The sequence below is a fragment of the Lissotriton vulgaris genome, unplaced genomic scaffold, assembly GCF_964263255.1.
Source record: "Lissotriton vulgaris unplaced genomic scaffold, aLisVul1.2 SCAFFOLD_2208, whole genome shotgun sequence".
NCBI classification, from domain to species: Eukaryota; Metazoa; Chordata; class Amphibia; order Caudata; family Salamandridae; genus Lissotriton; species Lissotriton vulgaris.
Genome location: NW_028250012.1, coordinates 177,080 through 192,771, shown reverse-complemented (window position 1 = coordinate 192,771; position 15,692 = coordinate 177,080). Strand labels below are relative to the sequence as shown.

Genomic DNA, 15,692 nt, shown 5'->3' with positions numbered 1-15,692 from the left:
GGGCGCTGGTAGCAGGGAGTGCCCGAGCGGGACTCCCACAGACTGCGCCGCGGGGTGCCCTCCGGTGCCCGCAGGGTCGCATCCTGACCGGCCGCCGCGTGATTGGAGGGCGCGCTGTGCGCAGTGTGGTACTGGCAGCCGTGTCCGTGGTCACTCCCTGCGTGTCTGGGCAGCAGCCGTTCTCCACCTCCGTGTGTCTGGCGGCTGGGCCTGGCACAGAGCGGGCTTCCCCAGAGGGAGTCCCCATTCCTGGAGAGGGAGGGCAGGACGCGGGTGGGGCAGGATCACTGTGAGTGTGAACAGGTCAGCGCCTCCCTGCAGCCTCGCAGATTAATTAAAGAGTGCTAATCGGGCTCAGCAGACAGTTGGCAAGGGGAGCCTGGCAGAGAGTGCCCGCCTGTCACGGCGTGTGAGGACTTCCAGACACTGCATTCTGGAGCTGGGCACCACGGGTATGGACACTGCCAGCCTGGGCGAGCCTGTCCATCCCACTGCTCGTGATCGCTTCCAGACACTGAGTTCTATGTGAGAGCAGGGGCGCTGCTGGGAATGGCGCAGCAGGCGCGGTAGCACCGGGGTCCGTGGAATCCTCGCTACGTCACTGAGCCGCGCAATACTGGCGGCAGTGGCGTGCATTCACCAGGGTATTCCGCGCTGAGAAGTACTGGGGTGCCCTGGAGCAGGGCGGCGGAGGGGGCACGGGCGGAAGTGAGGAGGGTGCTGGCAGTGAGTACTGAGTGTGCGGCCTGGCGGTCCAGCTGTGTGGTTTCACATCGCCCGCTGCACTGGTCTCTGTGCTGGCGCTGGTTAACTGCAGTGGCGCGTGGGTTATGGCAATGTGCAACGCGAGGTGTTGAATTATTGGCTTAATAGTGGCCTGAGCTCATACTGGTGCACACGAGGCCGCACTGCACTACACTGCAAGCCGATCCTGGAAACATGCAGTGCGCAGCTGCACGGCGGTGAATTTATTATTGATAAAGGACGAGGTGTGATGCATGTACTCCTTGCAATACACACACACTTGGATCGACAAGCTTTTATACCCAACGAGCTGCAAGCGAAACCTAACGTGGGGCGGGACTGAGAAAACGAAACCTATCGTGGGGCGGGACTTCCGTTTTGTGAAGCCCGCGCCCACGGAGTGCCTGGAGGAGCACCGAGGGAGAGCCCCGCGGTCGGAGGGCCTTTGACCGGTGAGCGGAGCGGGGGGGGGGGGGGGGTGGGGGAGAGAGAGAATGCCTGTATGTCTGCGTGTCCGGAGGGCCTTTGACCGGTGAGCGGAGCGGAGCGGGGGGGGGGGGGGGGGGGAGAGAATGCCTGTATGTCTGCGTGTGTGTGTGCGCGACGGCGGAGGGGTGGGGGGCGGGGTGCGACGGCGGAGGGGAGGGGTGCGACAACGGAGGGGTGGGGGGGGATGCTCGGTGCACGTGTGTGTGTGTGTGTGTATGCATGCGACGCTGGGTTCGCTGTATGTGTGGGTGCGTGCGTGCATGAGCGCTCGTGTGTGTCTGTCGCTGTTTCTGCGCATGCGCGTGTGGTGTAGCTGCTTCCCAGGAGACAGCAGCTGAGCGCGTTCGCGAGCGCGTGGCCAGCGGAAATCGCCTCCAGAGAGGCAAAGCGCGCGACAGACCCTGTCTCCTGGGAAGCATCGTCCCTGACATAAGATCTCGGCGGAGACGCGCTTACGCGCGTCTTTTAGCCGAGACCTAAAAAACGAACCCTTGTATTTTCAGCCCGGGCTGCGCTGGAAGGCAGGGCTCAGTTGACTGACACACAGGGAAGCACTGCTTAATTTGTAAAGCGATAAGTACCAGTGCCCAAAGTGTTCTTTAGCAGCCTGCCGCCTTCGATCTCCTTGCCTCGCTCATTCATTGGCATACTCTCCTCACTGTTTCAATTCACTTTGGCACGTTCATTTTCATCCTTGCTTTCCTCCTTTTGCACCGTTTCTCCCTCTCTTCCTCCTTCTTTCCTATATTGATGCTTTTCTCTATATTTTTTTATTCTTTTCTCTCTCGTTTGTGTAAATGTCTTATTATAATTGAAGTCCCCGTAAATGAGCGCTGGTGGGCCCACCTACAGCCGCCCAGCTCAAACTAAGCACTGAATCCAGCAGGTTCTAATGGTTAAGTGCTGTCAAAACGCTCCTCTGGAGTTGTAAATCTGCATTCGTAATGTCCAGATTGTGTGATCCTGGCCAACCAGTCTTAACTTAAAGTGCCTCAGCTCTGTTCTCTTCCCACGCCAGCTCTTAGAAGCAGATTAAGCCCCAGTATGAACATCTGACACTTGTCTTCCAAAAGTCTTTTTCTGGCATTTTTCTATTCCAAAACACGGCTTCGGGGGAGAGAAAAAAGCTTTAAAAATACGAATAATAAATACATAACTAAATAAAACAAGACAGAGTATTTGCAAAGTTGCCAGATTGGTTTTATTCAAACCCAAACACATTAGCGCCACCTTACAAAGTTTGCCAGTCAAGCGCTACTTTTCTTTTCATGTCCTTAGCTTTCTGAATAATGAGTGTAAAAGCTTCAAGTTGTATTCCCTATGAGTGTTTAATTTTGTCAGAATATTGTTACTTTTTTCAGGCAGCAAATTACTCGTGTCTAGTGCATAGATTGAATTGAGTTGCTTTAGGTGTTTATAGCGGGGCACAATTGGGTTGTAGCTGAAGGGAGTGTGAGTTTCTCTGTGGGGCAGGATGGTGTTCAGTGGGGGAGAGGATGTAGCCCTCTGTGCCGATGACAGAAACTGCAAGGCTCTGAGACAAATGGCTTCTGAAAGCACTTTTAAGCGTATTTGGGACATTATGCGAATGACAAAGTTTTCTGATGAATGTATTGTGTTGACCAATAACAACCGAATGCATGTGTGGATTGTTAATTTAAATAAATGTGGAAAAATACTAGCTGCAGCATTGCCTTCTGCTTGTGGCAAAAATAAATGTGGATAAATACAGATAAAATGCCCCAAAAATAAATATGGATAAATACAGACGGAAATGGCAATAAAATAAATACCATAAAACCGGGAGCCCTAATCATAATATTGCACTCCCATGGGTCCGATATGTTCGAAACTGGTTTTATAAATTAGGCCTAAATAGCTTTTGGGAGGCCCCCATTCACTAACACACTTGTCAAAACAGCTTTGAATAATACTTATTGGATGTACATAGAAAATAGTATAAAGCACTCGCCAAAAGTTTAAGTTGGAGTTTCCATCTATAAAACAATCTTCTGCCTTTGAGGTATCCCTGGATGAAATACAAACCCCATTGGCCAAGTCATTATACATGAAGTTCTGTTCTGATGTCTTACAGATAAAATGCAACACACCCAAGTGGACTAGTAACAATATCGATGACAGAGAGGTTTTCTGTAACTTATGTTTTTAGAAAGCTGCTGAAAATGACTCAGACATATTTTTTTGTCCAGTATATGCCATTCTTAGGAGAAAATTGATCTAATCAATCTGTTGTAACATGGGAATTAGGTCATATATAGAAGCATTAAGAATTTTAAAAACTGACACATCCCAGAGAATAGATTTTAGCCTATGTAGATATCCATTTGCTGTAAACCTAGTACGTAAGGAAAAGGACTTGAAATTTTAACATATCTTGGTTTGTTTTTATTACCAATTTAGTAGGGCAAAAATATATATATATATATATATATATATATATATATATATATATATATATATATACATACATACATACACACACACACACACAAGGGGGTGAGGGATACAGGAGGAGCGCAAGGATGGCAAACAAAGAGAACGCTGCGCTCGAACACACAGAAGTAGGGAATGCATCAAAGGAGAATGCAACTGTTATTAACTTGAGTTCTGTGGAGATAACAGAGGATGAGAAAGCAATATTGAGCCTGGGACTATCCTATTGTGAGAGCAATGATTTTAATTATCCAAACAGTAGAATGGACCTATATCAATATATACGTGAACTTAAGTTATCGAAAATGCACCCTGGAAAGCATATTAATATCCCTCAACCTGGAAGACAGACAACGACCTCGAAAAATGATATCAATATTCTATGATATTCCGGCACTGCAAGACATGATAATCTTACTCGATGACACAGTTTCAGGGGGAAATGATACAATTGGAATCTAGCTTGGAAGCAAGTGACCTTCAGAGCACCGTCCAGGTTTTTACCTCAAACTATTAAGGATAACCTGGACATCGTTGGAGAAAATTCAACTAGGGACCTAAAAAAATGATATATGTCAGAAAATATGAAGAAGCATAAAATGGATCCCAGGAAAGCTTTATTTCACAAGACAGTGAAGAAACTACAAGAGGAAGATGGACTCCTTATCAAACCTTCTGATGAAGGAGGAAATGTTTTGTGGGGGAGGGAGCCGTATAAGAAGGGAGCTCTGAATCAATTGCAGGATTGTAATTGTTATAGTAAAATCAATCCCAACGAATATGATCAAGTAATGATAGACTTCTTTGGAAGGCTAGATACTTGGAGGGATGAGGGACTTCTAAGCTGGGATGAGCACAAATTCATTAAAAGAGAAAAACCGACCATGCCAGTATTTTACATGCTTCCCAACATTCATAAGAACCCAACTAGTCCACCAGGGAGACCAATTATTTCTTCTTGTAATAGTTTATTTGAAAATGCTTCCCGTTACATAGATTACTTTCTCAATCCCATAGCAAGGTCACTTCCCTCATACATCAAAGATTCAACAGATTTTTTTTAATGTATTTTTGACATCCGGTGGGATCATGAGACGATGGTTTTATTGACATTAGACATCTCTACATTGTACACCAGTATTACACATGTAGATGGTCTGAGAGCAAGCGAACATTACCTTAACAGAAGACCAACTCGCTTTGCTGCCCAAAACAGAATGATACTGGAACTAATGGAATGGTGCCACACAAAAAATATATTTTTTGTTTAGCAATAATTATTTCTTACAGGAAAGGGAGACCCCGATGGGCACCCCGATGGGCACCTGTTTCGCCCCGAGTTATGCCAATCTACATCTTGGCTGGTGGGAGGAACAGGTGCTCGCGCGGTCCCCTGGACCATTGGACTGAGCATGTTCTATTGTGGGTGAGATTTATCGATGTCGTCTTCGTGCTGTGGCAGGGCACGGAGCCGGAAATCGATTTATTTATTGGTGACCTTAATCAAAATACCATTCATTTGGAATTTGTGGGTCAGTATAGTAAAACCTCAATAGACTTCTTAGATGTCAGGATAAGTCCAAGGAACGATAAACTGGAAACAACAGTTCTTCGAAAAAAGCACTGCGGGTAATTCCGTTCTCCATGCGGACAGCGCTCATCCTGCCGCAATAATTAGAAGTATCCCCTTTGGGGAGTACTACAGAGCAAGGAGAACATGCAGCACTGAGGAAGAAGTTGACAAAATTGAAAAAGAGATGACCTGCAGTTTCATTGAAAGAGGGTACAAACCAGGCATTCTAAAAGGAGCTGCTAGTAAACCAGGAATTTAAAGCGACAAAAGATTTTGTTTGACCATCAAGAACTAAAAAACAACAGGAACTAAATAAAATCCAGGAGAATAAGATCAACTCTAGATTTATAACTACGCACAATGTAAAAGATAAAGAAATAAGATCCATTTAAAAAAAAACACTGGTATCTTATAAAGAATGATCCGGTGCTAGGTTCCAGAGTTCAAAAGAATCCCGAAATCACCTATAGAAAATCTAAATCATTAAAAGATTTGATTGTTAGTAGTGAATTCGTGGAGAGAAAGAAAAGTTCATCTAATTGGTTAAAACCGAAACCTGGTTTTAAGAAATGCACTAAATGCAAGGCATGTAACCATGGTATGAATCGAACTAGCCTCAAAACATTTTTAATAAAACCATCACCATTAGGAGCCCCATAACATGCAAAAGCAGTTTTGTTGTTTATTTGCTACAATGTTCATGCCCAAAAATGTATATAGGTAGCACGATTCTACCTGTTCATCAAAGAATTCTGCAACACAGGCGAGCAATTGTCAATCAGGACAGAACATATCCCGTCGCAAGACATTTTGAGTCCCATCACCAGAGTAACCCTGAGAGTCTGCAATATACTTGTATAGCAAAAGTCCCCAAGAAAAAGAGAGGGGGGGACAGGGAAACATATTTTATTCTGGATTTTAATTGTAAGGAACAATTAGGGCTCAATGTCGATGAGGATTTATATATAAGTCTGCCTTGAAACAATTAGAAGAGGATAATAATGAAATCTGAAATGAAAATCTGCACTAATAACCATGAACTGTTTGTGTTTTTAACCAGATATATATATTTTTTGCACTTAAAAAGAGGTAGTGAATTGAGTTGATATATACATTATATGGACCAGCATATTATATATATTCTTGCACTTTAGAGATCGTTATGTATTTTGCACTTCATGATGGAAGAGCATTTTTTAGTACGGAAGAGAATCAAATAAGTATATTTGTACAGAGTGGTATGTTTACTATAAGAGAGTTGATTACAGTTCACTAAAGCACTTTCACTTTATTTTTTGAGTACTGTAGTAAAAATGTTTACATTAAGAAAATAATCAAAGTTTACATAAGCACTAGCACTTTATTATGTACTTAGGTCGATATAAGCATAAGCTACTTCTTCGCATATTATGAATTTTCCATTTTTATGGAGTTTCTATTGTGTAAAAGGTTGTTGCTTTCCCCGTACTGAATTTCTGCACTTTAGATGCAAATCAGAAAATATTGTGCTAGCACTTTTTTTCTTTTAAAGAAATGGTAAAGTTGTTCTGTGCAAGAATAGATGGAAATACAAGAAATGGCACTTGCCAATTTAATTGTGAGGAAAAACAACTAGTTTAAAATCCAGTAAGCGGACATCAACACTCATTATGCACTATTTGTACAGGGGAATTTAATTATATGAATCCTGCTGAAATACATAGTTGAAATACGGACAGGTTGACTATAAAAAGAGAAATATCTTTTTATAATAATTGTACATGAAGTATGTTTATAATGAGGCTTGATGTATAGTAAATTATTGGTGAAGTAACACGTTATAATATGGCTGCCATGTTATAGAGAATTGAAGTGTTCTACTTAATGCGGAGTCCACCGTTTGTTTTCACTACCTCCATGAAGTGTATTTTAACCCAGTCAAAATGGTTGTGAAACATCGTGAACAAGGGAGCTTGACTACCGAAACCCGTAGATGTATCTCGTCATCTAAATAAAAAGGACTTTTCGTAATCTACCCTGGAGTGCCGGATGATTTATTCATTATTGTGGAAATAAGTCTTATATCGAACATATACATATATATATATATATTTTCTTTTTCAAAATGTAACTGCTCCCACAATTTGAAAACGCACTCGACATCAAGATTTCACCTTCTTTATTCAGCTCACAACAGACAAACTGGAAATGCTTCCTCAGCAAGTCAACGCCACTTGGTGCCATACACGTTTCTGTGAAATACCTTGTTCACTGGCATGGCGTATGTGATGAAAGGAACAGCGGGCTGTGCTTCACTCATGTCTTATAAATTGGTCAATCCCGCCCCAATGAGCGTGTGGCAGCCAAGCACTACAGTTGTTGTAGTCCCGGTAAGTAGTTGTTTGTCATAACTTGTATACATTTTTTTTTAAGTTATTTCAAAGGAAAAACGTACAATCTTAACTTATTAGGTGCATGTTGTACATGCAGATCAGACAAAGTTACTACTTATTCATCTTATAAAGTGTTTTAAAAGTTTTATTATTATAATCTAACAATACTAATTTTATGTATCTGTATGTGTCTCAATCAAATAAATAGTTAAGTGAGAGAAATCTTACACACTACAACATATGATGATTGTATATTTTATGGTTTGTCAAACTGAATAAAGATATCTACTACTACTAAAACTAAAGAACAAGCAGTTTTATGAAGCAACCTGTCCCATGGGCAAGTAGATCATTATATTAAATTCCACACCCTCGAATGTGTAAATTCTGGATCTGGACACATATACCCAAGAACTTGGGGGACTTCAAACTCTGGGTACATTCTCTAAGCCTCCAGAAGATTTCAGAACTGGTCCAAAAACTAGAATCCCTGGGCTTCAAGCAACTGATTAAGGTACATGCCCATGAGGCAGACTACTCACTGAACTTGCTGTTTACTTGCATTTATTAACACCACAGACCCAAATGTGGAGACCAGAGCCTTTACAGATCACTTCCTGATCACAGGTCTACAATATCTGGTTGCAACCACACTAAAATTAAACCTTTCCACATGTATAACTTAGAAAGGCTCTGGCACAAAAGAAAGGTCCTACCAGCAAGAGCCAACAAAATTACTATCCCCAAGAACCTCCCACATCTCCCAACAACTATTAGTTCAGACACTTCTTGAATTTCGAAACTGCAAAAAAAAAAAAAATCACAGACTCACAGCTTCCCCTACTTAAACTCAGAAAAAGAAAATATGTGGAGAAGATTGCCAGTAACAGTTTCAACTTAGAGTTAGGGGATTCAAATAGATTATGTCCCCCAAATTATTATTATTTTTAAACAAAAAAAGTGGGAATTTTATAAAACGTTAAGCGAAGTAACTGAATGAAAATAATTAAATAAGTGATGCTGTCACCTCAAACTAGCATTGAGAGAACATTACCTTTCATTGAGACTAATATAGTCAAGATACAAGCTAGCATTTCTAAAGCTGAACATCCCATTTACATTTCTTTTATCACACTGAGCATTAAACAAATGTTCAAAGCTGCACATTAGTTGAAAGCATCAAACAATGCAGTTGATCCTCGGTCAGCTCTCAGAATGAAACAAACCATGAACAACTACAGATTGGTGGTCAATCTACCTTCCTGGAGAAAGCCCTGGAAAATTATGGTGAGAAAAAAAACTCAAACAATTTACTGAAAATAACCTTCCTAATGAATGTCAATCAGGCTTTAGGCAGGCGTGCACCACCAGGAACGCAATGCTTTAAAGTGTTTTGTTGATGTTCCCCATAAACTCAAGAAAGGAAACCCCTTCTCTTCTTGCTTTCCTAGATCTTCCGGCTACATTTCACAGACAACCATTTCACTCTTTTACAAATCCATGATAAAAGAACTGGCTTCAGAATAAAAGGTCCTCAATTAATTGACTGGATAACTACCAAAATGTCAAACTCACACACCAACCCATCACATATTCAACAGGATGTACCCCAATGCTTTATTATCTATGCCACCCTCATCTATTTACACATAGAATCTGTTCTCAAGTACTGAAACGTCTCTTAACACTTGGGCACTGATGACAAGCAACTGCAATTTAATACAGCCTTCCAGGATGACATCACTGCCCGCCCTAAGATTTTCAAGTAAATTCAGCCCTGGGTGACCATTCATCACCTCAAAATAAACCTGAAGAAAATTAATGTTTTCATTTTCTCTCCACCAAACTATTCGACCATAGTACAAGCATGGCTGAACAATCCATGTCCTAGACTTCAAAACGAAACTCAAGCTACTGCTAAGCTACCACACAACACTGAACCAACTAGGGCCCAGCTATTATTCAGAATGATTGCTGCAACATTGCCTGTCAGAGCGTCATTAGAAGTCATCGCAAAATTACATCTTCAAAATGAAGCAAACATATTTCTGCCCACATCTTAAGACACCTCATTGGCTCTGAAAAATGGCCTATCGCTTCCAGTGGCATCGAGAATATAATTCAAACTTCCTGTACCACACTCAAAGTACAGAAGGTTCTTTACCCCAAATATTTACAGGATTAATTTCCATTCTTCACACCCAACCGTAACCTGAGCTCAAGCAGGGCAAGCTTTATTAATAAAGAAAAATTCAATGATAAAAAGCATGGAGATAAGTCTCGCACACAAAAATGGAGCCCGCTGTGTGTTCACCGCGGGAATATTCCCAGCCTCGCTGTGATAAATAAACGTACGCAAACAAGTATGTTGAAAGACGTGTACATGTACAAGCTACCAGGGCTTCTGCTCCCTTGAGAAACATCAGTGGCAAATCTCACAATTGAGTAACCTCTAGTGTTCACCTCACAGCTAAAGAAGGAGTAATGGCTTCACAAACTCGACTCTCAATATCGATACAATATGTATCTGCAACAATCCAAAGAATTACACTGCATGAAAATAAATAAGAACATGAGGCGCATGTTGACATGCTGCTTTACGATCAGGCCACCCAACAGCACAATGTGACAGACCTTCAAGAGCTTCCCAAAAAGTACAAACAATATATGTTCACAAAGTGTCTCTTTTGTAAGTCTCGGAGTGGTCACTGATCCCTGTTTAAATTCCTTGTCGCAACAGGACCCTGCCATTTATCCAGACAGGTTTCTCTACCCCCCCCCCCTCCTCCACCCAGCCCACTAGCAAGTTCATCAGCTCCCATCTTTATAAGGCTCAAAGAGCTGAAGGGCAAACTTTGCGGCGCTTGGAACACCAGCCAGAAAGCTAACAGGACCCAAACGAAGACCATATAGACCTGCATGCCTCCAGCCTATAAACTTCTTGCACGGAAGCCATTCTCCTTACACTACCAAAGTCAATGTGGGGAGGGGGGGGGGGGGCTGCAATGCTTTAAATGGGCCGGTACTCTGTACAGGCACTTTTCTACTTTGTGAGGGGGGTACCTGCAATTCTCAAGAGTGAATTAACACTTAATTGGAGAGTACTGGTACGTCTCAGAAACAAGCAGGTACTCCGATACAGGATACCTGAACTTCTAGGTTTCTTTTTAAAGCACTGGGTACCTGGCCATACTCTTGCCTGGCTGCTCCTTTAATTTCTTTTAGCAGCCAATGGCTGACATCTGATGAAAGATTGTAGACATATTTGGTACCAAAAGAAGCATTGGCGACGCGATCATACTAATTCATTCCTAATGAAAACATTATTCTTCCTCTTAAAAGCTGTAAATGTACACACCTAGATTGAAAAGGGGGGGGGGGGCTCGGTTGTGTTACGTGTTGGTTCCAGTGTTAGTGGGGTTAAAAAAAAAAAAAGAAAAGAAGGTCTAAACTAATATCACCATGCCATGTATTCTACAGTACTGAGGCCTCCTTTTACAAGTGCTCGTTTTCAGGTTAGTTACCATGAATGACAGCACTGCCGATTTAGGTGGAAGACTCCAAAATATCGATACTGAATTTTAATTTACTTTTGCTTTCTCCCGCGTATATGTTCAGCTACTTCCAAACAAGTTAATGGTAAATTAAGTTCCCTCAATTTTTCGTTCCAACTTTCCTTATCTTTTTCAACATGTTGGAATTCATGTAGTTCCACTGAAGTGAACAGGACTTCGCCTTCAATTCTGCCGGTTAGTTAAATACAAGCAAACACTGGAAACCAGATGCCCAGAGTCATCTAAGTCAGTCAATAAAAGAGCTTATACAGGAGCCCCACCGCAAATAAGATTTGTTATTTGTTTGTCCCGTTTCCAAATGATTAAACAGACACACAACTTTGAAAAAGCACACAAAATAACAGTTTCAAACCACAGTGCTGCAGCAAGTAACTGAACTATATATGGATAGAGGATACCAGACAGATATTTGCACTCACCGCACAAGCAGCGGATACAGGCAAAGTAGGCCTTACATAAGAGAGACTGCTGAGGCGAGGACCACAGAAGACTGGCCTGGGATCTACGTACTGGGGAAGCACTCAGCGGCAACTACAAGTTTGGGGAGGGGGGCCTATGCCGGGCTTGAAGCAGCAGTGATCAGGAGCAGCGGTAGGGCGGGACCATAGGAAGTGATGCGGTAGAGTCCGGGTGGCTCTCGGATAAGTATTGCGCTGCATAAACAGGTCGGACTGTCGGAAAGGCGGGGCTAACTTGTAGGTGACCAATCAGAGTTTGAGCTGGCCTCGGAAGGAGGCGAGTTCTACCAACTGCCCCAGATCTATCCGGGTCGGAGCTCTAGAAGGCTAAGTAGCTTGGGGGCCTTTTCTCTCAGACTGCCCACACCGGTGTTAATCTCTGTGGACCCCTCTAAAGGAAGACGTGAGACCTGCAGTAGCTAAAAACCTTGTCGGGGATATCGGTATTCACCAGAACCCAAAAGAACCATTTATCACAAGCATGTGCTCACACCCCCTGCCAATTACAAGCCAGGGAACTGTCCAACACCTCAAAGGCAATAAACAACGTGCAAGAAGTCTCACAACCAATCACAGGAAGAGACTGCCCAACCAATCGAAGTTCACCACACTTTTCTAACCACGAATAAAATATACTTAACATCTATCTGATTCGCTGATGGCTTCGCTCGCGTGAATCTTGCAAGCGCTTGTTATAATCAACTTGCATTCTTGTCATGCGCTTCTGCCAGCGCGTGACAGCGCTCTCGAGCTACACGCTACAACCACGAGTCAACATTAAAATGTCAGATTAAAGAAGTGTAGTAATAGCAGGGAACGGGGGGTTCGGTCTTAAAAAAAGAAAAAAAACATTCTGAAAGGCATCAAGACATGTTCGGCCGGTCAAGTTTGGGAAACAGACAATAATGAATTAATTCGGTAGCAAGGTGAAAATGAGAGATGACGCATTTCTGAAAATGTAAGTCTCCCAAGTGTGTTGTTTTTGGTGAGATTCAGGGTCCCTCAGGGTCTCAGACCTGTTAGGTATTTAGGGATGAATGAAGATTCCACAGAGTGGGTGCAATTGGCAAGTTGTGCTGATTTTTAGCGCCAGGACCTTGCTCTGCGCTGTAGGGTTCTGCTTCTTCGCTGCCACTTAAGTAGATTTTCTACTCGAACAGCAGTTTTATCACAGTGAGGGGCAGCTTTCGCTCCGTGTTCGACAGTCACAACTGTCGGCGACTACCTGCGTTTGCCTGTAATCGCGCTGAAAACCTCAATTCTATTACAGGACCGGAGGCTTCAGATTATGCTTCTCTTTCATTTACTGTAAACTCACAGCAGCCAATAAACATACAGTTTAGTAAAAATTAAACTACATTAACCATGATGCTTGACCAAGCCACGCCTCCTTAGCCCTACAAGAGCCCTGGTAACAGTCCCAGCTTCCTCTTCCTTTGCTGCTCACAGCAAGAGATAAGTGCTTTGCTCCTTGATCTATTGCCTTTTGTATATTTCGATTGAATTACTTAGCATCACGCTTATATGATTATCTGTTACGATTTATTTACTACTGTTTACCTTATAGTGATTTTGCTGCACATCTTGTATTTAAAATTCTGTTTAATTTGATTAGCGCTGTTCCGCGCTCTGGAACCTCTCAGCGGGTTTGCTGCGGCGGCCGTGTGAGGAGCGCTGCACGCTCGAGATCGGAGCCTCGCTCCTTGCCCTTCGCGCTTAGCGCGGTTTGTACCGGCCCGCTCTGCGGGTTTCCAGCTCCTCGGCGGCGCTTCTGATGATCGTAGGAGGGCGCAGTGCTCTCCCTAATCGCCCGGCGCCTCATTAGAGCCGACAACCATCGGCAAACGCGTGCAGCCCAGTCACGTCCATTGGGCTACTTTTGGTAGGATTCTAGACTCGACTTGGGCTGCACACGTTTTACACCGGTTTTACCACTGATTTCACCACGTTTTCGATCAGGCTGGTGGAGAGGACGCCTAACTGGCTGAAATTAATAGTTGCCTTTCTGGGGAGTGAGCACACGCTCCATATATTGATATTTTTCGGCTCTGACGCCCCTGGGGCTGTAATAATAATTATACAGCTTTGCTGAGGAGGTCTGGTACAAAGGATCTTGTGACTACCTGTGTGCAGTGGGGCTGACCCACCCCCTTATTACTCCTCTTGGCCTACCTCAAGTTTTTTCTATTTCTCTACCCCACTGTGTGTTATAATATGGAAGAGTGGGTGTATTTTGATGAGGAGGCAGGGGAAGAAACCTATGAAGAACAGCCTGCTGCTGCAGTGGAAGATAAAATTGTGGAGGCCTTGGACGCTTCGGTTCAGGCCTCGGTCAACAAGGCTGTAGAGAGCACAGTGCCTACTACTGTGCAACAAGCATTGGCGGCAGCACTTAAGCCTATTACAAAACAACTAGAGAACTTTGCAAAACGTCATGGCTTTACTAAAGATAAGTCCGCAAAGAAAGCTCCACCAGCTACGCAGGCAGGCAGCAGTGAACAATGGCCACACTCTGACGCTTTTAGTTCCCTACCAGCTTCAGGACAAGATCATGGATATTCTACAGGTGGCAAGGCCAAGAGCAAACAACACTATGCGGACACTGACACTACCACCACCACTGGTACAGACACCAAGGATACGGACGAGGAACCTCCCCCGAAGAAGAAGGCAAAGACAGGTGCCTCTTCGGCATCAGTTCCCACTCCAAATACACCCTTTACGTTCCACCCTATGGAGATAGTTCACCCTAGATCTTCAGATTGGGTCCCAGCCACGGCTGTGGCGGAATACCAGCAGGAAAACCTTAGGAAAGGGTTTGACAAGGAGGTGCGCAATCGCCTGCGCTCTGAATGCTCTCGTCCTGATCTCGCCCATAAGGTGGCAGAGACTCCAGAGATTGACGTTAGCCTTCTAACTTTTTTGAAAAAATTAGCTAAGGACACTAAGAAGGGCATCGACCGTGCCTGGCGCGGCTGCCAGGATAAAATGCTGGACGTGGTAGGGCCATTGGCAAAGATCCTTGAAATGGCACTACAGGCCAAAGAATCCAACATACCTGTTGACCCGGATATCCTGGCTGGGTGGACGCAACGGGCCATCTGTCTACTAGGCAATGCCAACTGCGCGCTGTCCACAGAGCGCCACAAATCCCTGCTTATGAGAATGGACTCTAATCTAACCGAATTCGCATCGGCGGAACCAGGCCCCTTAGCTGAGGGTAACTTGTTTGGAGATCGCTTTGTTAAAGACGTCTCCAAATACGTGGGGACCTTCACCTTGCTAGATAAGGCTCAAACAGGAATCAAGCGGGTGTTCCACCAGCAGGTTTTCAACAGGGCCGGACGAGGTCGGGGACGCCCGCCAGGCCGCTTCGCCACCCAAGGTCCCCCCAGAGGTGATTTCGGTAGAGGTCGAGGTGACTGGGACTCGACCAGAGGTGGTACTTTCTACCCCACGCGAGGCCGATTCAACAGAGGCAGATTCAAAGGAGGTGGCAACAGAGCAGGCTTCCACGCCCAGAATTCCGCAGGTGAGCGCAATCGATTGTTTTCCCATTCCATTGGGGGGGTCGCACGAGACATTTCATTCACAATTGGGCTCTTCTGACCCAGGATGCGTGGGTCTTACAAACGGTACAGGGTTTTCATCTGGAGTTCTACCAGTCTCCCAGGCAGAAGACCGGTCCGAGAACTCTCCATTTTTCCCAACAAGAGAGAGTCTTTATAGACAGCGAGATAGAAGAATTGCTTCACAAACACGCTATAGCGGTGTGCGATTACAATCCACACGGGTTTTGCAGCAATATCTTCCTAGTTCAGAAGAAGGGAGGAGGTCACAGACTTGTGTTAAATTTGAAGGAATTCAATTACTTTTTAGTGTACAACCATTTCAAGATGGAGGGCATCCATCTGTTGGCAGATCTGCTTCGGCAGGGCGACAGGATGGTCCGTTTCGATCTCAAAGACGCCTATCTGTCTATCCCCATCTATTCGCCTCATCGCCGATTCCTACAATTTCAGTGGAA

General features: G+C 44.1%; 1 protein-coding gene across 1 annotated transcript in view; it reads right to left on the bottom strand.

The window, feature by feature from the left end:
* LOC147663421 (phosphatidylinositol 4-phosphate 3-kinase C2 domain-containing subunit alpha-like) overlaps window positions 1-11,800 on the bottom strand; it is a gene marked incomplete at its 3' end in the record, with an annotated part of 227,601 nt that extends 215,801 nt beyond the window's left edge. Inside the window, exon 1 of the mRNA XM_086950470.1 lies at window positions 11,663-11,800. The remainder of the gene's footprint in view (window positions 1-11,662) is intronic.
* Between the last annotated feature and the right edge of the window lie 3,892 nt (window positions 11,801-15,692).